At 41.7% G+C, this 25965-nt stretch overlaps 1 long non-coding RNA gene and 1 pseudogene across 1 annotated transcript in view; one reads left to right on the top strand and one right to left on the bottom strand.

Annotated features, from left to right (window-relative positions):
• Positions 1–25965, bottom strand: part of LOC103350079 (protein lin-28 homolog A) — a 51437-nt gene that overhangs the window by 23701 nt on the left and 1771 nt on the right. Inside the window, exon 2 of the long non-coding RNA XR_011390479.1 lies at positions 17249–17342. This is a non-coding gene — a long non-coding RNA (protein lin-28 homolog A). The remainder of the gene's footprint in view (positions 1–17248; positions 17343–25965) is intronic.
• LOC138850357 (olfactory receptor 5J3-like) lies at positions 926–18384 on the top strand (annotated as a pseudogene).

Raw genomic sequence — 25965 nt, 5'->3', positions numbered from 1 at the left:
ATTGATTAGCTCATGTGTTGACAGAACAGCAGAGCAGATTTAAAAGATTCCCCCTTTAAAAACTCCAAGGAAGTCTGATTTACTGATGGCAATAGTTTTATCAAAGAAGGTGTCAAAATAGCTGATACCCAATAGTGAGCATCCAACAGATAACTGAGGCTCAATTCTTGCACCTTTACCCTTCAACTCTAAAGGCTGTATTAATTGCTTTAATTGAGCTCCTCTTTTAGGTAAAAGAAAACAGATCACTGCCTATCCTGACTTCCTGTACTTTCATGGTTTTGCACATCTATGCAGCCAGTTGGAAAGAAAGGGCACTGCTGATGGCTCAAAACTCCCCTATATGACATTACTCAGAGATTTCAAGTATCTTGCAAGTTATCTAGGTACCCATAGATATTTCTGTGGTCCATTGCCAGGCACACCAAAAAGGAGATTTATACATCATCAAAGTAAAAAATTTTGTCAACAGGGTGGCAAAAAAGGTAGCCTTAAAAATTCCCCTTCCGAGGGCATTTCTGCCTTAGTTAGATATTTCTAATCAGATACCACATCACACTACACTACAAAGAAACAATTATGAGCCAGAACAAGAGGATTTCTATTAAAGTATGGGAGATGGTGATTAAATGATCAGACATCACTCCTCCAGGACTGCCTATGGAAAGTTGTCAAGGGATTCATGTTTCACCCTACAAGGTGGGGGGCCTTGACCTCTTTTACAACCAAGGTTTCTAAAGAAAAGGCTTGGAGATTCCAAGATGGTGGAATAAGGAAAGGGTGGATTGTTTCAGGATAGGGGAAAATATTTTTTTAAAAAAAGTGTATTCTCAGGGGACATTGGGAGAGGAAACTGTAGTGGAGATCCTGAGGGAGGAGAGATGCTGCAGATCTGTGTGGAAGGTGCAGACATGTGGCAACGAGCATGGACACAACACACGACCCCAGCAGCCTAGAGCTGGAGAAAGTGCAGCTTTGGAGAGCAAGGTGAGATCAGACTGCAGCAGCCCATGCCACTGGTGATACAGCTGCAGGGAAAGACTAGGAAGACTTCACTATCTTTGAGTCCAGCCTGTAGCCCTGAAGGGAACAGGGTGCCTGTTAACCACAGCGGAACTAAATGGGCACGTTTCGCTCTCCACATCCCCCTACAACAGTGTCTGGCAACCAGCTGAGAGAAGGTGGGTGCCATTTTGGATATAAGTAGGTAACAGGTGCAGCAGCTCTTGTGCACATGCCCAACAACTGGCAGAGATAAGACATCATCTTCTCAGCAGAGGCACCTGCAGCAAGTTGGGTGCACACACCCAGCAATGCGCAGGGAGAAGGAGCCATTCCAATATCAGTACCAGCTGCAGAGACTCTTATATGTACCCATCTGGCAAACAGTGAGGTGAAGGCGTGATTGTGAAATAAGTGGGGCTGTGGCCGGCAGCTATTGTGCGTGTGTATGATCCAGGGATTTTAACAGAGGGAAATATCCACATTTCCCGCTGACTGAGCCTGGTTGGGCACTCGTGTAGAACTGTGAGATGCCCCCAGCCGATTAACATTCACAGGCTCCAGGGCTCAAACTGCCTAGGCAGAGTACTTGCAGGCAGTTGGCTCTGGAAACGTTTCAGCCTCTCCATGGATGGAACAGTCTAGTGGGGCAGAGAGGATCCTCTGCACCCCATGACTGTGGGAGCCCTGTGTGATGAGACTGTGGGAATGTAGCTGGGTCTCTGGGCAATCACTGTGTGTGGCTTCACATGCCCAGAGCTCCCTGATTGCCTGGGGTGAGTCACTGTAGCAAGGTCCATGCTCACACTGAGGACTGCACAGTATTGTATTCACTGAGGGCTAACACCCAGGCATTGATAACCTTGGAAGACAGGAGGAGAGGGAGTGGTTATGCCAACAGAGGTGACTATGCTCCCACCCTTTCTTTTAACAACAGAATATCTACCACCCCCAACTTGGGTGTCACCCTGGATACTCACCCCACCCTGGAGCACTGACTAAAGTTCCCTAGCCACACCCAGCACACATCTCTGGATATTCACTGAAAGAGTAGACACTATACTAAGCCACAGATGCATAGTTCAAAGATAAAAGCCACCAGAGGGAAAAACCAACAACTATCTCCACAGATGCCTAAAAATAAATGAAGATATATAAGCAACAAGAGTAAAGAAGACAATATGATCCTCTCCAAAGGAACACAACAATATTTCAATATTAGAATGTGAAGATGAAGAGATTGATGAAATGCTTGAAATGGAATTCACAAGATTAATCATAGGATTATTCAGAAGAAATGAGAAGCATATTCATGAATAAAAAAATCCATATATGACATGAATGAAAAATTTTCCCATGAAATTGAAATTTTAAAGAGAAATCAAAATGAAAAATTAGAAATGAAGAATTCAATAGGTCAAATAAAAAAAATGCAGCTGAAAGCTGTAATAACAGACTTGGTGAGTCAGAAAAAAAGGATATTTGAGCCAGAAGACAAATCACTTGAACTTTTTTATTCAGACCAAAAAAAAAAAAGATGAAGAAATTAGAAAAATTTTAAAAACAGAGTTGGAGGAGGGGGAAGAAAGATGGTGAAATAGTGACAGGGAGGTCTGCTCTAGGCTCTGTGAACTTAGCAGGAAAAAAAGTGGAGAAGGTACACTCTCAGGGAAAAATTGCAGGGGAAACTGCACTGGGAGGTCTTATGAAAGCAGTGGAAATGGCCTAGAGCTAAGGGGAAGGCACAGACATGCAGCAATGAGCATAGAGCACAGAGAACGAACACAACAAAGAACTCATCAGCTCGCACTGGCTGGCAAGGGGAGGTCAGATTTCACTGGCCCTCACTACTGTTGATATAGCTGGAAGGAGAGTCTAGTAGACTGCACCTTGTTTGAGTCCAGCCCTGACCCTCAAGGAAGCTGGGCAACTGCTGACTGGGAGTGGGGAGGAGAGGGAAGCAGCATGTCTCTCTCTCTGCACTTCTTTTCGCTCCATACCAGTGCCCTGTGGCTAGCTGTGAAAAGGTGGAAGCTATTTTGGACACAAACAGGAGCAGCTGCTCCGGCTCTTCCATGTACATACAGCAGCTAAAGGGGACTATCAGCAGGGGAAACCATAGCAGTTTGAAACAACTTGTGGGGTCTGCCCCCACCTAGTTATCAGGGCAAAAACACCAGCTCCACTTAGCCCACCCAGCAAGAGGCAGGGAGGGAGAGCCAGCCCACCAAAGGAAAGTACAGGCCGTAGGGTCTCTTGTACCTGCCCAGTGCAATTATGAGAGGGGTAGGGCTGTGGCCAGTGGGTATAGTGCACGTGTCTGACACAGGGATTTTACCAGGGGGAATAATCTCTGTTCCCCACTGAGTCTGAGTCTAGCTGGGGGAACTGAACTCCATCTGACCAGGTGAAACACAGGGCAGTGGCTCTGGGAACTCCTCAGTATCTGTGGATAGGACAGGCTAGTGGAAGAGAGTAGACTCTCTTGCACCCCTTGACCATGGGAGACCTGGGTGCTGCAACTGTGAAAACACTGACTGCATGAGAGGGGACAGGGTATAGCTGGGTTCTGGGCAAGCTCTGGGTGCAGAGCCATACTCTTGGAACACCTTGGTTGCCAGGAAAGCGCACAGCAGCTGGAACCACGCTCAAAGGGAGGACTGCGCAGATCATGTGCACGGATGTGTATTGAACGCACTGGGGTCTAACACCTGGGCCTTGCTCAGCTTGAAGAAGAGGAGGTGATGGAGTGATCACACCAACAGACATGACCATCTTCCCTTTCTGTTCATGAGGAGAGCCACCACCTCCAACTTGGGTGCTACCCTGGATACTCACTCTACCCTGCAGCACTGACTAGAGCTCACTGAACATACCCCCACATACCTCTTGTTATTTATTGAAAGCACAAATATTCTACTAAGCTACAGAGACACAGCTCAAAGATAAAAAACATCAGAGTGAAAAAACAACAATTAACTCCACAAATGCTTAAAAATAAAAGCAGAAATTCAAGAAACAACAATAAGGAAGACATCATGACCCCCCAAAGGACACAACAGCATTTTAATATTAGAATGTTAAGATGAAGAGATCAATGAAATTTCAGAAATATAATTCAAAAAATAAATAATAGGAATACTCAAAAGCAATCAGAAGCAAATCTACGAACTAAAGGAAACTGTATGTGACATGAGTGAAAATTTTTCCTGTGAAATCGAGATTTTGAAGAGAAGTCAAAATGAAATATTTGAAATAATGAAATTAATAAATCAAATAAAAAATGCAGTGGAGAGTCTTAACAGCAGACTTGGTAAGGCAGAAGAAACAATAACCGAATTAGAATATAAATCTTTGAAAATACTACAGTAAGACCAAAAACAACAAGAAGAAAATGGAAAACTTAAAACCAGTGCTGGAGATTTATGGGATACCATCAAATGACCCAGCATATGGGTTTTAGGAGTTCCTGAAGGTATGGAAAGAGAGAATAGACAAGAAAGTCTATTTACTGAAATAATTAACTTCCCCAGTTTGGAGAAAGAAACAGATGTCCAACTAGAGAAAGCACATAGAACTCCTAACAGACATGACCAGAAAAGATCTTTACCACAACACATTGTATCAAACTCCCCACAGTAAAATGTAAAGAAAAGGTTCTAAAATGTGTAAGAGAAATGTCAGATTAATTTCAGAGGATCTCCAATTAGTCTTACAGCTGACTTCTCATCAGAAACCCTACAGGCTAGAAGAGAATGGTGAGATATAGTCCAAGTCTTAAAAGAAAAAAAACTGTCAACTCAGAATACTGTACCCTCAAAGCTTGCATTTATGAATGAAGGTGAAATAAAGATAGAAATTGAAAGAATTTGTCAACACTATTCCAACCTTACAAAAGATGCTAAAAACACAGAAAGATAGCCATCATGATGAAAGAATGAGAAGGCAGAAAATTCCCCAATAGAAGTACAAAAGAAATCCAAAGTAAACAATGGTAGTATTTATGGAAAAATGGCAGGGCCAAGTCATTACTTATCAATAGTCACCTTGAAGGCAAATAGCCTCGACTCTCAAGTTAAAAGATTCAGACTGGCTGAATGGATTCAAAAACAAAACCCATCTATTTGTTGCCTATAAGAAACACATCTCACCAACAAAGATACATGCAGACTGAAAGTGAAAGAATGGAAAATGATATTCCATGCTAACAGATATCAAAGAAGAGCTGGTGTAGCTATCCTATTATCAGACAAAATATAATTTCACACAACAACTGTTATGAGAGACAAAGAAGGGCACTATGTAATGATGAAGGAATCAATTCAACAGGAAGATATGACTATAATAAATGTGTATGCACCTAATCACTGGACACCTCCCCATTTAAAAGAAATGTTAATGGATCTAAAGAGAGACACAGACTCCAATGCAGTAATAATAGGGGGAATTCAATACCCCACTTTCAGCAATGGACAGATCAACCAGACAGAAAATTAGCAAGGAAACAACAGAGCTAATCAATACTATAGACCAAATGGACCTAATGGATATCTACGGAACCCTTCACCTCACAGTGGCATTCTTCTCATCAGTTTATGGAATTTTCTCTAGGGTAGACCACATACTAGGCCATAAAGCAAGTCAGAAAATTCAAAAAAATTGAAATCATACCATACATCTTCTCAGACTATGATGGAATAAAGCTGGAAGTCAATACCTCAAAATTCTCCATAAAATGCAAACACGTGGATGCTGAACAACATGCTCCTGAATGAACAGTAGGTCACAGAAGAAATCAAAAGAGAAATCAAAACATTTCTGGAAACGAATGAAGACAATACATTATATCAAAACTTATGGGGTATAGCAAAAGCAGTGATAGGCAGTAAGTTTATAGCAATTGGTGCCTACATGAAGAAATTGGAAAGGTACCAAATAAATGAGCTATCAGTGAACCATCTCAAGGACCTAAAAAAACAACAGGGGCCTGTGCTTTGGTGTACTGGGTAAAGCCACTGCCTGCTGTGGTGGCAACATATTTGGGTACTGGTTTGAGTCCCAGCTACTCCACTTCCAATTCAGCTCTCTGCTATGGCTTGGGAAAGCAGTAGATGATGGTCCAAGTCCTTGGGCCCCTGCACCCATGCGGGAAACCAAGATAAGCTCCTGGCTCCTCGCTTCAGATCAGATCAGCCTAGCTCCAGATGTTGCAGCCATTTGGGGAGTGTAACAGCAGATGGAAGACTCTCTCTCTCTCTCTCTCTCTCTGAGTGTGTGTGTGTGTAACTTTGCCTTTCAAATAAACAAATCTTTAAAAAGAAAAACAACAACAAACTATATCCAAAATTATTAGGAGGAAACAAATAAAATTAAAATTAGTGAAGAAACAAAACAAAATTGAAACAAAAATACAAAAGATAAGTGAAATGAAAGCTGGTTTTTTGAGAAAAAAAATTAACCAAATTAATACACCATAGGCACAACTAACCAAAACAAGGAGAGAGAAGACCCATATCAATAAAATCAGAGATGAAAAGTAAATGTAACAGCAGATACCACGGCAATAAAAAGAATCATCAGGAATTAAGCAAAGATCTGTATGTCAACAAACTGAGAAACATAGAAGAAATGGACAGATTCCTAGACACATACAATCTACCAACATGAAGTCATGAAGACATAGAAAATCTAAACAGACCAACAACCAAGACAGAAATTGAACCACTAATAAAAACCATCCCAACAAAGAAAAGCCCAGGAGCAAATGGCTTCAGAGCTGAATTCAACCAGACATTTAAAGAATAACTAATTCCAATTCTTCTTAAGTGATTCAAAACAATTGAAAAGGATGGAAACCTCCCAAACTCCTTTTTTTTTTTAATTTTTATTTATTTATTTTTTTGACAGGCAGAGTGGACAGTGAGAGAGAGAGACAGGGAGAAAGGTCTTCCTTTGCCGTTGGTTCACCCTCCAATGGCCGCCGTGGCCAGCGCGCTGCGGCCGGCGCACCGCGCTGATCCGATGGCAGGAGCCAGGAGCCAGGTGCTTTTCCTGGTCTCCCATGGGGTGCAGGGCCCAAGCACCTGGGCCATCCTCCACTGCACTCCCTGGCCACAGCAGAGAGCTGGCCTGGAAGAGGGGCAACCGGGACAGAATTCGGCGCCCCAACCGGGACTAGAACCTGGTGTGCCGGCGCCACTAGGCGGAGGATTAGCCTAGTGAGCCGTGGCGCCGGCCCAAACTCCTTTTATGAAGGCTGCATCACCTTGATTCCTAAGCAAGAAAAAGGTACAACAGAGAAAGAGAACTATAGATCAATATCCCTGATGAACATAGATCCAAAAATTCTCAACAAAATATTAACCAACTGAATCCAATAACACATCAGAAAGATCGTTCACCTGGACCAAATGGGGTTTATCCTTGGTATGCGGAGATGGCTCAACATTCACAAACCAATAAATGTGATACATCGCATAAAGAAACTGAAGAAAAAGTAAGATTATCTCAATAGATGCAGAGAAAGCATTTGACAAATTACACATAGTTTCCTGATGGAAACCTTAATCAAATTGTGTACAGAAGGAACATTCCTCAACACAATCAAGGCAATTTATGAAAAACACACAGCTAGCATCTTATTGAATGGGGAATAGTTAGAAGCATTACACTAAGATCTGGAACCAGGCAATGATGCCCACTCTCACCATTGCAATTTAATATAGTCCTGGAAGTTTGAGCCAGAGCCATTAGGCCAGAAAAATAAATCAAAAGGATACAAATTGAAAAGGAGGATGTCAAATAATCTCTGTTTGCAGATGACATGATTCTATATATAGGAGAAGCAAAGACTCCACTAAGACTATTGGAACTTATAAAAAGTTTGGTAAAGTAGCAATATATAAATCAACACACAAAAATCAATCAATAGCCCTTGTATACACAGACAATAACAAGTGCAAGAAAGAATGTCTAAGATCAATATAATTCACCATAGCTACAAAACAAATTAAATACTTTGGAATAAATCTAACTGAAGAAATCAAATATCTCTATGATGAAAATTAAAAAACATTAAAGAATAAATAGAAGACACCAAAAATATGGAAAAGTCTTCCATGTCTGTGCATTGGAAGAATTAATATCATCAAAATGCCCATACTATTGAAAGCAATTTACAGATTCAATACAATCCCAATCAAAATACCAATGACATTCTTTTCAGATCTAGAAAAATCAATGCTAAAATTCATATGTAAATAAAGGGACTCTGAATAGCTAAAGAAATACTAAACAACAAAAACAAAGCAAGATTTCAAGACACAACTGTAAGGCAGTTATAATCAAAACAGCTTGGCAATGGCACAAAAATAGATGTGCAGAACAATGGAACAGAATAGAAACTTCAGAAAGAAACCCACACATCTGCAACCAACTAATCCTTGACAAAGGATCTAAAATCAATCCCTGGAGCAGAGCAGTCTCTTCAACAAATGATACTGGGAAAACTGAATCTCCACATGCAGAAGTATGAAACAAGACCACTACCTTATACCTTACACAAAAACCCACTCAAAGTGGATCAAAGACCTAAATCTACGACCAGATACCATCAAATTACTAGAAAACTTTAGGGAAATTCTGCAAGACATTGTCATAGGCAAAGACTTCTTGGAAAAGACCTCAGAAGCACAGGCAATCAAAGTCAAAATTGACAAATGGGATTGCATCCAGCTGAGAGACTTCTGCACTGCAAAGGAAACACTCAGCAAAGTAAAGAGGCAACTGACAGAATGGGAGAATATATTTGCAAACTATGCAACTGATAAAGGATTAATATCAAGAATCTATAAACAGCTTAAGAAAATCAACAACAAGGAAACAAACAACCCAGATTAGAAACGGGTAAAGGACTTAAACAGGCATTTTGCAAAAGAGGAAATTGAAATGGCCAATAGACACATGAAAAAATGCTCAGGATCACTAGTCATCAGGGAAATGCAAATCAAAAACACAATGAGGTTTCACTTCACCCAGTTAGAATGGCTTTCATACTGAAGTAAACAAACAAAAATGCTGGTGAGGATGTGGGGGAAAAATATCCTTATCCATGGTTGGTGGGAATGTACACTTGTGCAACCACTGTTGAAGACAGAATGGAAATAACTCAGAAATATGAATAGACCTACCATATGAACCAACTATTCCACTCCTGGGAATTTACCCAAATGAAATGAGATCAGCATATGAAAGAGTGATCTGTACCCCCATGTTCATTGCAGCTCAATTCACAATAGCAAAGATATGGAATCAACCAAGTCCATCAACTGAAAACTGAATAAAGAAATTATGGGATATATACATTATGGAATACTACCAAGTGTTTAAAAAATGCAATCCTGTCTTATGCAACAAAATGGATGCAACTGGAAACCATTATACTTAGTGAAATAAGCCAGTCACAAAAAGACAAATACCATACATTTTCTCTGATCTGTGGTAACTAATAGAGTAATTTATATGAGTGAAATTTACATTTTGAGACTCAATGATTGTTTTTAGCTGTCTTGCCTGTTGAGTAACAATGCTTTTTTCATTCGTACTATTTGTTGAACTCTTTACTTAGTGTAGGTTTAATCTTATGATTACAAAGTAAACTGGCAATAGACCTTTGTAAAAATTAAGAATGAGGATCTGTGATAACTAATAGAGCATCTAAAAGAGAACCTGTAGAAGTGAAATTGTCACTTTGAGAAGCAATGACTTTGAACAGCTCTTGACTGTTAATGAACAGGTTTTTTTTTCTTTTCTTTTATCTTATTTTACTTTTCTTTTTTTCTTTCATACTAATCAATGAACTCCTAACATATAGTTAACCATATGTATATGAAGTTAAGTAAAAATAGATCTTAGTAAAAAGAATGTGAATAAGATATGTAAGAGAAAGGGGGTGAGAGTGTGGGGGGGGGGGAGGGCAGGCATGGAAGGAAGAATTACCATGAACCTAAAGTTGTAACTGTGAAATGTATAAAGTTTGTAACCATAAAGCTGTAGAGTTCTGCATACATTTCTACGGATTTACTTCTAAGGGTACAGTTTGGAAACCTGCCATGGGACCCTAAATCCCATTAAGCTAGGTAGTAAAAATAGCATTTTCAGTATTATGGAGATCATGTGGATAGGATTAATTGTTAAAGTGATCATATAGATAGGATCAAGTATTAAAGTGATCATATAAATAGAACCAAATATTCAGTAATAATAATGGATAGAATTAGAAAGGACTGAAAGCTCCAACATGGGAAGCAGTTCATACAGCAGACTCACAGAATGACAATCATCTTAAGTAACACTCTGACCTCAGCATCAGCCCTTAAGGCATTCTGGTCTGACTGAAAGGTCCAGGAGAGCATTTCAGGCATAGAAAGCTAAGACACTGTGCAAAAAACTGTCCTATATAAAGGACCTCTGTGGGTGAGACCCCAGTGGAAAGAAGTGGACATCAAAGGAGGGGGGAGGAGCAAACTTCCACTTTGCTTATGGCCTTGTCAAAATACTGATGGAGTTTGTGGATCTAAAAGGCTTCCCTAGCCTAGGCAGCTCATTTCAAGAGCAATGGGTGATCACTGATGTCATACATAAGAGTGTTGATTGTTAAATTAACAACAGGAATCACTGTGCACTAACTTTCTATGCAGGACATCTTTCCTCAAAGAGCTGTATTATGAGACTTAAAAGTAGAACTTATTCTCAAATAATTACTTCATTTTAATGTATTAAATGGAGGATACTCTAATGTCCTGTAAGTGAAAATTAAGTCTAAGATGTATCATCTTTTATTATCTCTTTGGAGATAATTAAGTTCCTAAAGAAAAAAAGGCAAAATCACCTTCGAGATGCAATGACTTTGAACAGCCATTGTGGAAACTACTGAGGAACAGTTTTTCTTCGTTAATTTTTTTTGTCTTTTTGTCCTTCTTTTTCTTTGAACTCTTTACTTAGAATAGACTTAATCTTCTGTGTATAAAGTTAAACGAAAATAGATGTTTGTAAAAAACAAGTCTGGGAACAGGAGAGGGAAGAGGAGGCAGTGGGTACTATGGGAGGAATTAATATGTTCCTAAAGTTGCATTTACAAAATACATGCAGGGGCTGGCACTGTGGCACAGTGGGTTAAAGCCCTGGCCTGAAGTGCCAGCACCCATATGGGTGCTGGTTCTAGTTCTGGCTGTTCCTCTTCCAATCCAACTCTCTGCTATGGCCTGAGAAAGCAGTGGAAAATGGCCCAAGTCCTTGGGCCCCTGCACCCACGTGGAGACCCGGAGGAAGCTCCTGGATCCTGGCTCCAGATTGGCGCAGCTCCAGCCATTGCCATCTGGGGAGTGAATCAGCGGATAGAAGACCTCTCTCTCTGTTTCTACCTCTCTCTGTAACTCTGTCTTTCAAATAAATTTTAAAAAATACATGCAAATAAAACAATAAATAAAATTTTTAAAAAGAAAAAAAAAAAGAATGGAGATAGGAGAGGGAGGAGGAAGAAGGGTGGAAGCATGAGTGGAAGGGAGGGTAGGGTGAGAAATGTCACTATGCTCCTGAATCTACATTAGAAATACATACATTAGAAATACATTAAATTTGTATACCTTAAAAATTTTTAAAGATTATCATAAGAATTAAATAAGTTAAAATAATGATGTAAAAAATAAAGGAAAGGGCCTAAAATATGCTATCAGACAAGTCAGGGCATGTGGCCTCTGTAACAAAAAGAAAAAAGAAACTTGGAGGCAGACCTTAGACCCCTGCCTTACTCCAACAAATCAACAAATTCAGAGATGAGGAACACATCCAGTGGAAGACTAGCAAACTGACTTACTCAAATACACTGTTCACATGGGTTTAAGTGCTTCCTAGTTTTTATAGATACATTTAATGGGTGGATAACAGCCTTCTATACTGGAACTGAGCTGACACAGGAACTAACAAAAGCCCTTCTAAAGAAAATCATTCCTCATATTAGACTTCCTACTTCCTTATAAAGTAATAATGGGCCATGCTTTACAGTGAAGTACAGGCAACAGGTTGCCCTTGCGGTGGGAATCACTTATCCCCTTCCATCTGCTTGGATACCTCAGTGTTCAGGAAAGTTTGAAAGGGCAAATCAATTGTAAGATGACGCTAGCTAAACTTTGCCAAGAGACCTCAGAAACTTGGTTAATACTATTACTTATAACTCTCCTTAGAACAAAAATCACCCCAAAGGACAAATTACAACTCGGGCCTGATGAGGTGACCTATGAAAAACCTTCCCTCACCTTGGACTTTCTATCTGGTTCTGAGACCCATAACTGTCTCCAGTGTATTATTAATTGAGGGCAGGTCCAGAAAGCCTACCTGATTATGGAAATTAGATCTTATCATCCCAATACATACCCACGAGTTCCTGCCTCAAGCAGTGTCTGAGACTTTTGCTTAACACCTGGAAGGAAGGCTCACTTTTTGACTAACTGAACACAAGATTGTGGGGAGCAACCCGGACTAGACTAAGTTACTGGAATTAAGACTTATTCTATGCATTTGCTCTCCCACAATATGGCGCTGAGAAGGGAGAAGCAGCTTCTACACAGCTGCCTCCAGTTCAACCAATAAACTGTAGAACCTGCTCCTGATTGGAGGAGAGCAGCGTACTTGGCATGTGGGTAGCAGAGTTGGGATTGGAGGAAGAGGACTATAAAGGAGGAGAGAGACAACATGTACCAGGAACATCTAAGGGGAACATCTATCTGAAGGAACACCTGTGCAGCCCCCGAGAGAGCCGGCCGGCGGTGTGCCGCTCCCCCGCGGAAGTGGGGAAAGTGGCAGGGGGAACCGCCCTTCCACGGAGGTGGAAGGGATGGTAGCCAACCCGGGAAGAACCAGCAGCAAACCCGGGGAGGGCCGAGCAGACAAAAGAACAGCGCAGGGTCCTGTGTCGTTCCTCCACGAAGAGGGGGAGCGACAAAGATGGAAGTAGTTGAGCTCCAAGGAGTCCCTGGCTGGGTACACCTTTCCAGGGTTAAGCTCGGTCCCATGACCTACCTGAGGAAAGGCCACTGGACTTCAGGGAGACTTTAGCTCCTGCACACACTGCAACTCCACTGGAAGGACTAAAGGTTCTGTTCTAGAAGATTCGAGATAAGTAACAACTCCTTGATATAAGTGGTGCTTTAGCTCTCATTTATTTAGCCTCCCTGTCACATTGCTATTGCACCCTGCTGTTTATTTAGCCTATTTGTAATCTAGATGTTAATACAACAGATTGACTAAGCATCACCTTCGGCATCACTGCTTCTCCCATTCTAGGTGTTTGTCTCTTAGTAGGAACCCTCATAATTCTTGCCCTAGTGTTGATTTGTTTTCCCAGAGGAAAGCCCCTCCTAACTTAATTTTTTAAAGCTATACCCGTTCCTGCTTACTTCCCCTTCTTATATTTCTTTTTTTTTAACTTTTATTTAATGAATATAAATTTCCAAAGTACAGCTTATGGATTTCAATGGCTTCCCCCCCCCATAACGTCCCTCCCACCTGCAACCCTCCCCTTTCCCACTCCTTCTCCCCTTCCATTCACATCAAGATTCATTTTTGTTTCTCTTTATATACAGAAGATCAGTTTAGCATACATTAAGTAAAGATTTCAACAGTTTGCTCCCACAGAGAAACATAAAGTGAAAAATACTGTTTGAGTACTAGTTATAGCATTAAATCTCAATGTACAGCACATTAAGGACAGAGATCCTACATGAGGAGTAAGTGCACAGTGACTCCTGTTGTTGACTTAACAAATTGACACTCTTGTTTATGGCCTCAGTAATCACCCTAGGCTCTTGTCATGAGCTGCCAAGGCTATGGAAGCCCCCTGAGTTCACCGACTCTGATCATATTTAGACAAGGCCATGGTCAAAGTGGAAGTTCTCTCCTCCCTTCAGAGAAAGGTACCTCCTTCTTTGATGACCCGTTCTTTCCACTGGGATCTCACTCGTGGAGATCTTTCATTTAGTTTTTTTTTTTTTTTTTTTTTTTTTGCCAGAGTGTCTTGGTTTTCCATGCCTGAAATACTCTCATGGGCTTTTCAGCCACATCCAAACGCCTTAAGGGCTGATTCTGAGGCCAGAGTGCTGTTTAGGACATCTGCCATTCTATGGGTCTGCTGTGTATCTCACTTCCCATGTTGGATCATTCTCTCCCTTTTTCATTCTATCAGCTAGTATTTGCAGACACTTTTCTTGTTTATGTGATCCCTTTGGTTCTTAGTCCTATCATTATGATCAATTGTGAACAGAAATTATCACTGGGACTAGTGAGATGGCATTGGTACATGCCACCTTGATGGGATTGAATTGGAATCCCCTGGTATGTTTTTAACTCTACCATTTGAGGTAAGTCATCTTGAGCATGTCCCAAATTGCACATCTCTTCCCTCTCTTATTCCCACTCTTATATTTAACAGTGATCACTTTTCAGTTAAGTTTCAGCACTTAAGAATAATTGTGTATTGATTACAGTATTCAACCAAAAATATTAAGTAGAACAAACAAACAAAAAAATACTAAGAGGGATAACATATTAAGTTGTTCATCAACAGTCAGGGCGAGGGCTGATCAAGTCACCGTTTCTCATAGTGTTCATATTTCACTTTAACAGGTTTCCTTTTTGGTGCTCAGTTAGTTGTCACCTATAAGGGAGAACATGTGGTATTTGTCCCTTTGGATTGACTTATTTTACTCAACATAATATTTTCCAAGTTCCTAACAGGGATCACTTTTCAGTTAAAATTTAAACACCTATGAATAATTGTGTGTTAATTACAGAGTTCAACCAATGGTACTAGAACAAAAAAAATACTAAAATGGATAAAGTATTACATTGTACATCAACCGTCAGGACAAGAGCTGATCAAGTCACTGTTTCTCATAGTGTCCATTTCACTTCAACAGGTTTCCCCTTTGGTGCTCAGTTAGTTGTCGCCAATCAGGGAGAACATATGATATTTGTCCCTTTGGGACTGGCTTAATTCACTCAGCATGATGTTTTCCAAATTCCTCCATCTTGTTGCAAATGACTGGGTTTCATTGTTTTTGACTGCTGTATAGTATTCTATAGAGTACATGTCCCATAATTTTTTTATCCAGTCTACTGTTGATGGGCATTTGGGTTGGTTCCAGGTCTTAGCTATTGTGAATTGAGCTGCAATAAACATTAATGTGCAGACAGCTTGTTTGTTTGCAAATTTCATTTCCTTTGGGTAAATTCCAAGGAGTGGGATGGCTGGGTTGAATGGTAGGGTTATATTCATTCTTATATTTCTTAAACAGCTTACTGTAAAGAAAAACTCACCATGGGGCTCCTCTTTACAGTCTACATTTTGGGATCCTGATTTATGCACAAGGAGACTAATAGAGATTTAATCTTTCAGTCAATGTCTTCTGTACTATAGCACACAGGGAGAACCTCACCAGCTTCTGGATAAACCGTGCTAGACCCAAAAATCCAATCCAGGGTAGATATCTTATTGGAATACACTCTCAGCTCACATAAAACAACAAAGACCTTAAATGAAACCCTGATTTAAATTAAGATTTAGGAAGCCCAACCTTTGCAAGCTCCTGGTTATGTTTTAGACTTAACACTCCAGAAAGAGAATCTTTCCATAAATCTACCACCAGTCTCCCATGTAATGATCTTGGATGCCCTCCTTGCTAAAATGAGACCCATACAGCAAAAATAGGCTCTTTCCAGGCCTTAACAGGCCTCTCTACAAATACCAATCCCCTACATGGAAGACTTCTCAAGTTTCTTATTGAAGCAGTATAATAACCCACTCTCTAATTGTCAACCCAATTTGACTCATGCATTTCCAGACTTGTCAAAGGACCCCAAAAGAAGCCACAACAGAGAGAAACTAGAAAACTACTGCAGAAGATAGAAAGGAAGACATCCTTTTCAGGAAAAGCCACCTATATCTTGAAGACCACCAGACAGACATGTAAGTACCCCCTTACAGAATTGGGGCCCATGAATGCAACTGCACTCCATTCCCTCTAGAAGCTTAGCTAACTATGACAAGTCTCACCAACTGCTCTCTGTACTCCCTCAGGCCACCCTTGGCTCTGTATAAACCCTCTGCAAAAGGGCTTCTACATTAACAATGCTCTTCTCTGAATTGATTCTTGCTTACCAGTGTATAGACAATGTCCACTTTATGGGTGCTTACACACTGGGGTAACTTTTTCCAAGAGAAATCACACTTTTCAATGACACCAAGACTCCCTCTCCCCAGAGAAGAGTCTGGATTCATGATGGCTAAGGCTACTGAAACTACTGCAGCTTCAACCCATGGGAAGGCTTTACATATCACAAACACATCTGAAACTTGCTAACAAAATTGCTGAGGTCATTGCATATAACATGGCCAATGGCCCTGATAAAATTCAGATCTCTTGGATTCCCTAGCCAATATGGAATAATTAGAGAACTCTAAACTTTTTATTAGCCAAGCAAGAAGGAGTTTATGCAGTTATCAACTCATCCTGTTGCACTTGGGTTAATACCTCAGGTCAAGCTGAAGTAAATATTCAAGCCATTTACAAGGAGGCTGAGTGGCTACACAAGTATAACAGAAGCTTCAACAGATCCACGCCAATACGATGACCCTGAGGGGATACCACACAATGACTATCAATAAATAGCCTGATGGCAGTATCTATCTGCCTGTGGGACTTAGATACAGGACTCCTATCATTCATTAAAATCCAACGCTCATCTGAGCAGAAAGGGACTCTTGGCTCTGTTGAGCCAAGGCAAGGCAATCTTGACTCCTTGGAAAGGAAGGACCTACATTCCATCTCAGCCTAAAGAAGTTACAGAAGGCTCTCCCTCATTCTGCTTCCTCTTATAAGATTTAAGTGTCCAGATTCCTTCAGGGGGAATGTTAGAGTAGGCAGACAGCTAAATGTGAGCAGAACCCTGATGTCCCACAAAGTCTCAAGGACTTTCCATATCATTAATAACTCAGAATCTACAGGTTGGGCAAGTATCCCAGAAAAGGCAGCCATATTGTCAGCCACACTGTTACCTTAATTAACTCTCGGCTTATTATAACATTAGCATTGCAGTATCAGCTGTGACCCACCTTCAACATCACCATGACAGACTGGAAAGAGCCTTATTGGGAAAGAAAAGAGGGGACAGTGCTATTCCAGGAAAACCTCACCTTATTCCCAGAATTCTCCTTCTAGCTCATGAATAGTCCTGCCTCTTCATCAGAAGATAGAGGTAAAAGAGTAAATACCTAGAAGATTTGTCTCCTAATCCAATAAACAAAGCATGGGCGAGAGTTAGTCACTTATTCCCAGGTTTGTCCACTTATCTATTTCTTTTATTTATTTCTCAACTTTCATTATAGTTGGAAAGAATTCAAGGAAATGAAAAGTCAAATTGTGGTCACCACTAAATTAATTTACGTAGCTTTCCCAACCATTGTATTACAAAGGCCATTCTTCCTGGTATTCTTGGTCATTTATCTGATAACTTTTCTGGGAAATTCGACTAGGCTCAGTCCTGCTCTCCATACTCCAATGTATTATTTCCTCAGCTGAGCTTCTTGGACATCTGCTACACTTCTACCACTGTTCCAGTCATGCTCGTGAACTTCTTCCGGGAAAAGAAGACCATCTCCTACGAGGGCTGCCTTTCCCAGATGTTCTTCCTCGTGACATGTGCTGGCACCGAAGGTGTCTTGTTGGCTGCTATGGCTTATGACCGCTACGTGGCCATTTGCCGCCCTCTCCAATACCCAGTTCTCATGAGTGCGAAGGTCTGTGTTTGCTTGGTGACTGCATCCTGGATGTGTGGGCTGGTGAACTCTGTGACGCACACCGTGCTGACAGCCTCACTCTGTGTGGGCCCAACCACATCAGCCACTTCCTCTGTGACATCCCCTTGCTCCTGAGGCTCTCCTGCTCAGACACCTCTGTCAATGAGTCTGTGCTGCACGTGGCCAGCGCCACCATCGGCCTGAGCCCCTGCCTCTTCACGGCCGTGTCCTACATACGCATCGTCTCTGCCATCCTTCAGATTCCCTCTGCTCAGGGCAGGAGCAAGGCCTTCTCGACCTGTGCATCCCACCTCACTGTGGTGGTGGTCTTCTTTGGAACAGCCAACTTCAACTATGACAGGCCCCGCGATGGCTCCTCGCTGGACATGGACATCCTGGTCTCTGTGCTCTTCTGTGTTGTGACCCCCATGTTGAACCCCATCATCTACAGCCTGAGGAACAAGGAGGTCAAGGGTGCCCTGAGGAAGCTTACTGGAAAACAGGGTTCTCTAGTGAGGTCAGCAACTGGATAATGTTTAGTGTTCTGGAAAATTCCTTAATTTGAGAAAAACAAGAACATTACAGCTGCAGTTATAACAGAGCTCACTCTCTGTCTAGTATCTTTTGACAAGTGTGGTCCCAGTCTGATCAATGCCTGTGCTGAGCATTTCACATATCGGAATCTCACATGCATTGTGTTCTTTTCACTGAGCCAATTATTTAGAACATTTTCATCACCCAAACATGAAGCCACACGTCCACCGAGCAATCACTTATCATTCTTATGAATGTCTTCAACTCTAGGCAACTATTTTTTTAAAGATTTATTTTATTTCTTTGAAAGACAGAGTTACAAAAAGAGGTAGACACACAGAGAGAGAGAGAGGTCTTCCATCTGTTGGTTCACTCCCCAGATGGCCACAACAGCCGGAGCTGTACCAATCTGCAGCCAGGATCCAGGAGCTTCCTCTGGGTCTCCCACGTGGGTGCAGGGGCCCAAGGACTTGGGCCATCTTCTACTGCTATCCCAGGCCATAGCAGAGAGCTGGGTCGGAAGTGGAGTAGCCAGGTCTTGAACCAGCACTCATATGGGATGCCAGCACTTTAGGCCAGGGCTTTAACTCACTGCACCACAGTGCCAGCCCCTCTAAGCAATTATTAATCTATTTTCTACCTCAGAATTTGTCAATCTTAGGCATTTAACATCAGTGGAAATAGATAATTTGTGGTCTTTTCTGTTCTGTCTTGCTTTTCCCCATGAAGTTTCCCTGCTTTACACATATTTAGCATGTATCAGTATTTTACACCTTTTATGATAAATAATAATCCCTTATATGAGTGTATCACATATTGTCTCTTCACAGCTAATAAACATATGAGTTATTGCCACTGTTAGCTATTATAAATAACGTTGCTAATAATATCTGTACATGCTTTTTGGTGAAGTTGTATTTTCTTCTCTTGGGTGTTTACATAGGAATGGAATGGTTGGATCATATGGTAACTCTGTGCTTGGTCTTTTGAAGAAGTGCCATATTGTTTCCAAGTGCACAATTTTACATTACATCCGGCAGTGCATGGGGTTTCCTCATGCACTCCTCACTAATTTCTCCACATCCTCACTAATGCTTGTTATCCACTTTTGGATGAAGTCATCCTAGAATGTAAAGTGTATCTTATTGTTTTTGATTTGTATTCTCCTAAGGTCTTTATTTTTTTATTTGACAGGTAGAGTTGTAGACAGTGAGAGAGAGAGACAGAGAGAAAGGTCTTCCTTCCATTGGTTCACTCCCCAAATAGCTGCTACGGCCAGCACTGTGCCGATCCGAAGCCAGGAGCCAGGTTCTTCTTCCTGGTCTCCCATGGGGTGCAGGAGCCCAAACACTTCGGCCATCCTCCACTGCCTTCCCAGGCCACAGCAGAGAGCTGGACTGGAAGAGGAGCAACCAGGACTAGAACCTGGTGCCCATATGGGACGCCGGCGCCGCAGGCGGAGGATTAACCAAGTGAGCCACAGCGCCAGCCCCTAAGGTCTTTAATAAGCAACATTTCTGTGCTTCTCCTTCACATATGTAAATCTTCATCCTGCAAAAATGATTTTTGAAGTTTCAAGACTTAAGTTTTTAATCTTAATTTTAGCACAGTATAATACTGCAAGGTTTTCAAACTTATAGCCTTCTTTCCATCTGTCTGCCACAGAGCTATCTGATGGCTCTGTCCTTTTCCTCCTTCGAACTCTACAGTAAGCAGTGGCATCACCAGGTCAAGAGCACTTCAGAACCAGAAATCAGGGGGCATGAAAGCACAGGGAGTGCTACTGAGGAAGGAAGGGCATTACGTCCAGGCCAGCAGCACTAACCAGCAGGGGCTTAAAGCTATGATAGCAGATTCGCTGTCAGTTCTGTGGTTCCAGACACAAACTGCATAAAGAGTCTAGGTCCATGGCCCACAGCCACGGTGAGCAGAACAAATGGGGAAAATGCCCTCATATGTTTTGGACTCCAATTAAAGAAGCCTACATTTGAACAGACCCCTCCCCTCCTTGATGGTGAGGAGAGAGAAAGCTTTCAGGCTCTAGCCACAATTCTTAACAACAAATCCAGTAATGAACTTTACTCATGAATGTCCCAAAAGAGGCAGGAAGTTGACCCCCTCAGTGCATGCTGGGAAAATAGGAGTGTGACAACCCTAATGAATCCAAGAGAGAATTAATTGCTCATTATTTCCAGTTTCTATTCAGGCTGTTGCCTGTGAGTTGTGTTTGAGTCTGGGGAGTCCCAGAACAGCAGCCTAGAGGGAGAGTACATAGATACTCCCAAAAGGTTGGTCCACAGGCATTTGTAAATGGCCATCCTAGGAAAGTGAGGTGTGGAGAGATCAAAGAGGATTTCTGCCTCCTGCATTAGGCCATGACTGTGCTCTACGCACAGTCATGGGGAAGGCAGGTCCCCCACACGACACATGGAGCTCAGCAGCCAGTTTCACCATAGCTCAGCTGCTAGTATGGAGCGCAGCAAGCTCCGCCCCCAAAGCCAGAAGTCCAAGGCTTTCAGTGGGAGTGTATGGTAAGTAGCTCGTTTACCCTCACAACTGAGAAAATCTCTGCCCAGTAACAGGATATACCTACCCATTAAAAGTGTACTTAAAAAAACATGGTTAAATTTTTCTTTACCATTTTCATGACTTAGACTTTCATTGCAATTTTATGCATATCAATTCCTAAAATAGTAATCATAAAGCCAGAATGGAAATGGCCTTACAGATTATCTTCTTGAAAGCCTGAAGGGTGCCTGAATTCTTAAATTTTTATTTATTTATTTTTTTTTATTTTTGACAGGCAGAGTGGACAGTGAGAGAGAGAGACAGAGAGAGAAAGGTCTTCCTTTGCCGTTGGTTCACCCTCCAATGGCCGCCGCTGCAGCCGGCGCACCGCGCTGATCCGATGGCAGGAGCCAGGAGCCAGGTGCTTCTCCTGGTCTCCCATGGGGTGCAGGGCCCAAGCACCTGGGCCATCCTCCACTGCACTCCCTGGCCATAGCAGAGAGCTGGCCTGGAAGAGGGGCAACCGGGACAGAATCCGGCGCCCCAACCGGGACTAGAACCCAGTGTGCCGGCGCCGCAAGGTGGAGGATTAGCCTATTGAGCCACGGCGCCGGCCTAGGGTGCCTGAATTCTTGAAGTGAGATAACAGGAGGGGAGAATATGTTCAAGATAAATAGTATGCACTACAAGTATTATTCCTAATTTGGACAAGCAGGACAGCAGCAATAATTTTCAAAGGGAATACATATAATCACATTTCTTCTTTAAACTTTATAGAATGACAGTAGGGGCACACACAAAAAATTGCTTAAATAAAAGGTAATTAAATTTGCAAAACACTTGTATTTGGAAACTTTTATGTTCACCCAGCTAGAAGTTCTCATCTTTATAAGTCTGTTGCAAGCAACGTGTCAACCCTAACAAAGCTTTGAAGCTTGTAAATGACTGACTTCCTCTGGTCCCTTTTTAAAGAAATACCACAGAGGCGCAAGAGTGTTGTGGTACTGCAGGGTAAGCTGCCATTTGCAGCCCACCTCCCACATAGGATTGCCAATTTGGGTCCTGGCCCCTCTGCTTCTGATCCCGCTTCTCACTAACACAACTGGGGAGGCAGCAGGTAATGTCTCAATTACTTGAGTCCCTGACACCCACGTGGCAGATCCAGATTGAGTTCCAGGTTCCTGGCTTTTGCCTGGTGTTGCCCCCGCTGTTGCAGACATTGGGGGAGTGAATCAGCAGATGGCGGGTCCCTCTCCTGTCACTCTGTCTTTCCAATAAATACAAATAAATATTTTTAAAAAGAAGTGGTGCAGATTTGAGGTTATTCCTAAATCATTTCATTCTCATTCTCCTTTTGAGATGATTTACTAATACTAAAGACAGAAGTAGAGCTGCCGTTCCCAGGTTGGGAACTGAGCCAATGCTGGCACAGTTTCCTTTGGAACCACTCTACTATGAGGGAGGTATATATACACCGAGTGCCCCACAGGCCAAGAGCCAGGGCGCCCCACTCGCGCCCTTACTCACTCTTACTCTTCTCAGGTCTGTAAGGTGTTTGCATCTAAACTGCTGAACAGAAATGTCCCCAGAGGTTAGCCGAGATGTCCCTTCTCTGCGGTTCAGAATGAAGCACTGTATTTTGTGTATTTCCTGTTCTATTACTTCAACCCGTACTGCTAGTGAGCAGTGTATGTGGTCCAAGCTTTGGTTTCCTGTTCACCTCCATGGGCAGGGAGATGGGCTGCCCGTGGGCTATCGGGCTCCGTGATGCCAGCGTCATGACCTGAGGCACCCTCTCATGGAGGGGTCATGGGAGGCCAGTCCTTCTCCACTCTGACATGTGTGTTCTGAGAGGGGGACCAGTGTTTGACAGCAGCTCCAAGCTGCCCATGGCATAGGCTGGGGAAGGCGTGCAATTCTCTGTGAAGTCCCTACAGACCCCCTCACTTCTCAAACATGGTCATGTTTGAGGCAGAGATAGATGTTGAGAATCTGTGCCTGACAAATGCTAGATGTTTTGCTGTGGGTGCTGCTCACAGGTAGGGACAATGGGTGGAAAAGTCAAATGGTCAATCATTTAACTGTGCTTTAAAATTATAAATCCATGAAACTGGCTGGACTGATGTTACCAGTAACATTTTTGGCTTTGGCGAATTCTTTATGCTGAGTTGACTGAATTTCAAAATTGTTTAAAAATTAGATATTTTCCCTTCTTGGCCATTTCTTTTCATCTGTTTATTATCCACAGATTGTTCTTTGCAGGAAACTGACACAGAAAGGCTGTGGCCTTCAAGTCAATATCCTCGATTAAATTCCAGCAACTGGTAATAGTAGTTGTGCAACCTTGAGTATCAGTTTCCTTGTTTGCAAATCCCAATAAACTGTATAAACTGTAACAGGTTCATGATAGTCTATGCTCAAACACCTTGCATAGTGTCTGGGATATCATGATTACAGTACTCAATAAACAGCCAAGTGTTATACTTTGGCTACTATTATCAAAAACCACAGGACTTCTGGAGAGGTCTTTGAAGCGATGGAAAGACTTGGGATGTTTTTAAGCTGCCTTTTATTTGTCAATCATAAATGCATATAAATAAATTGCAAATAAGGACACACACCAAACTGTTCCTTTGTTGATAGCCTTGCAACTTCTTGTTTCACTGACTGAATTTAAGCTGGATAAGCAAGCATTTTGCAGTCAAGCAATACAAAATGTTTTGGTCTACAGCAGGCCGCATATGTAACTGAGATTATAACGGAGTTGAAAAATTCCTATCACGCAGTGCCAGTGGTGTTGGGCTGAACTGTGGTATGAAGGTGAAGATACTTCATTCTCATTTGATATGCCTTTGACTCACTTAAATTTTTCAGTGAGCATGTGCTATTTTTAAGTTTAAAATCTCATAAAATATTTAAGAATAATGAGAACTCCTTGTACATTTCTTTGTAACTTCCTATGATTCTGCAAGCATTTCAAAATAAAAATTTTACTAAACTGTAAAAGGTTAACAAGTAAAATATGGAACATAGCTCTCTAGCTCTGACAAAATATGTCACCAAAGAAACTTTTCAGTCTTATACCATGTTTACAAGACACTTCCACGGTCTTAATAATGCTGTTTTCTCCTGTGTAATGACTTTGACAGAACAACAGAATCCTAGGGCTGAAAGAAACTCTAAGCATCAATTCAAATGATAGTCACATGAGATTTGGGTCAGAGACCTAACCTTGCTTGAGGATCTCCAGTGACAGGATCTCGCGGGCTGCTTAACGATGGGGCTACACACTGAGAAGTACCTCATTAGGCATTAGGTAACTTTTTCATGGAGGCATCATAGTGTGTCCTTCCATAAACCTAGATGGTTTAGGTCAATCTCTCGGTGTGGCTTCTTGATGCAATCAAGAGATGCAGTAAACACAAGATGCATCACCTCTTTGCATAAACAGCAAATGCTTTACAGCAACTTTTTGAAAAGCAGGAGAGCACAAAAATGATTAAAAATAATAAATACTCAAACCTGTATCACAGCTGTTCATTATCCAGTTTTATGTATTATGTGATTGTAATGCTACACATTTCCACAGTTGGCAATACAGTAGGTACAGCAGCATCCCCAGAAGCACGTGAGAATGCACTGGGCTATGAGATTACCATGACTTCGATGTCACTGGGTGATAGGAATTTTTCAGCTCTGTTATAATATCATGGACTTTTGCAGTATATGAGGCCTGCTATAGACCAAAACATATGTGGCACATGACTGCAAAACTCTTGTTTATCCAGCTTAAATTCAGTTAGTGAAACAGAAGTTGCAAAGCCATCAAGGAAGAGTGTATATCAGGCCCATTATGCCCAAGGTTAAGGAGATTTTATTTCAAGGTGAATTTGACAATTTGGCCAAATAAGTTACCAAGAAATACTTGGAATGAAGCAAATAAGTAGAGGTGAGCACTCACACATTGTAATGGAGAGGGAGGAGGCTCTGAATTCAGACAGCCAGAATAAGCCTGGAAGCCTCAGCTTCCTTACTGGCAAAACAGGACTGGTCAAGGTACTTACTTACACACTGCTTTGAGAATTAATGGGTTAATCCATAGAGATTGCCTGGCAATTAGGATGTGCTCAAAAATAGGAAAAATAGGAGGCAGAGATAGTGTTAATCGTTAGTACAGGAGGGGAGGGGAGGGAGCAAACAAGTGCAAGTAAGCTCCCATCTGCTGATTCAATCCCCTAAATGTCCACAGTGGCTGAAGCCAGGAGCTGGGAACACTATCTAGGTATCCCAGTGGGAGGCAGAAGCCCAACTACTTGAGCCATCACTCACTACCTCCCAGAGTACACATCAGCAGAAAGCTGGTTGGAAAACAGAGGCAAGCACTCCACCATGGGATGTGGGCATCCCAAGCAGTAACTTAACAACTGCATCAAATGCCTATTCCTAGCACTGGAGTGCTCCTTTAAATACCAATGCTATATAGTAACTTTCAAAGTCAGGAAGGGTTAGTACTCCAACTCTATTCTTTTTGAAGACTGTTTTGACTCATTGGGATACCTTGGAATTCCGTATGGATTTGAGGATTGGCTTTTCCATTGTTTTGTGAAAATGCTGCTGGAGATATTAGGGATTGAACTGAATCTGTAGCTGCTTTTTCTTGGTATTGATATCCTACCAATGTTGGTATTTCTCACAAAGAACACAGGATATTTTTCCATTTATTTAGGTTTTCTTTCATTTCTTTCAGTCATGTTCTGTAGTTTTCAGTGCATTTGTCTTTCACTGCCTTAGTAAGATTAATTTTAAACGCTTAATTCTTTAAGGTATTATAAATGGAATTTATTTCTTAACGTTTGGGGTCATCATTGCTAGTGCATAGAAACAATTGATTTTTGTGCAATTTTGCTGAATTTTTTATTAGCTTTAATAACTTTTTCAGATAATCTGGTGTTTTCTAGACATGGGATTATGTTATGTCTGAATAAAGATAACTTAGCCTCTTCTTGGGGCCAGTGCTGTGGTGTAGTAGGTGGTGCCAGCATCCCATATGAGTGCTGGTTTGTGTCCCGGCT

The sequence above is a fragment of the Oryctolagus cuniculus genome, chromosome 7 (assembly GCF_964237555.1).
Source record: "Oryctolagus cuniculus chromosome 7, mOryCun1.1, whole genome shotgun sequence".
NCBI classification, from domain to species: Eukaryota; Metazoa; Chordata; class Mammalia; order Lagomorpha; family Leporidae; genus Oryctolagus; species Oryctolagus cuniculus.
This window is presented reverse-complemented; position numbering and strand designations above follow the sequence as displayed.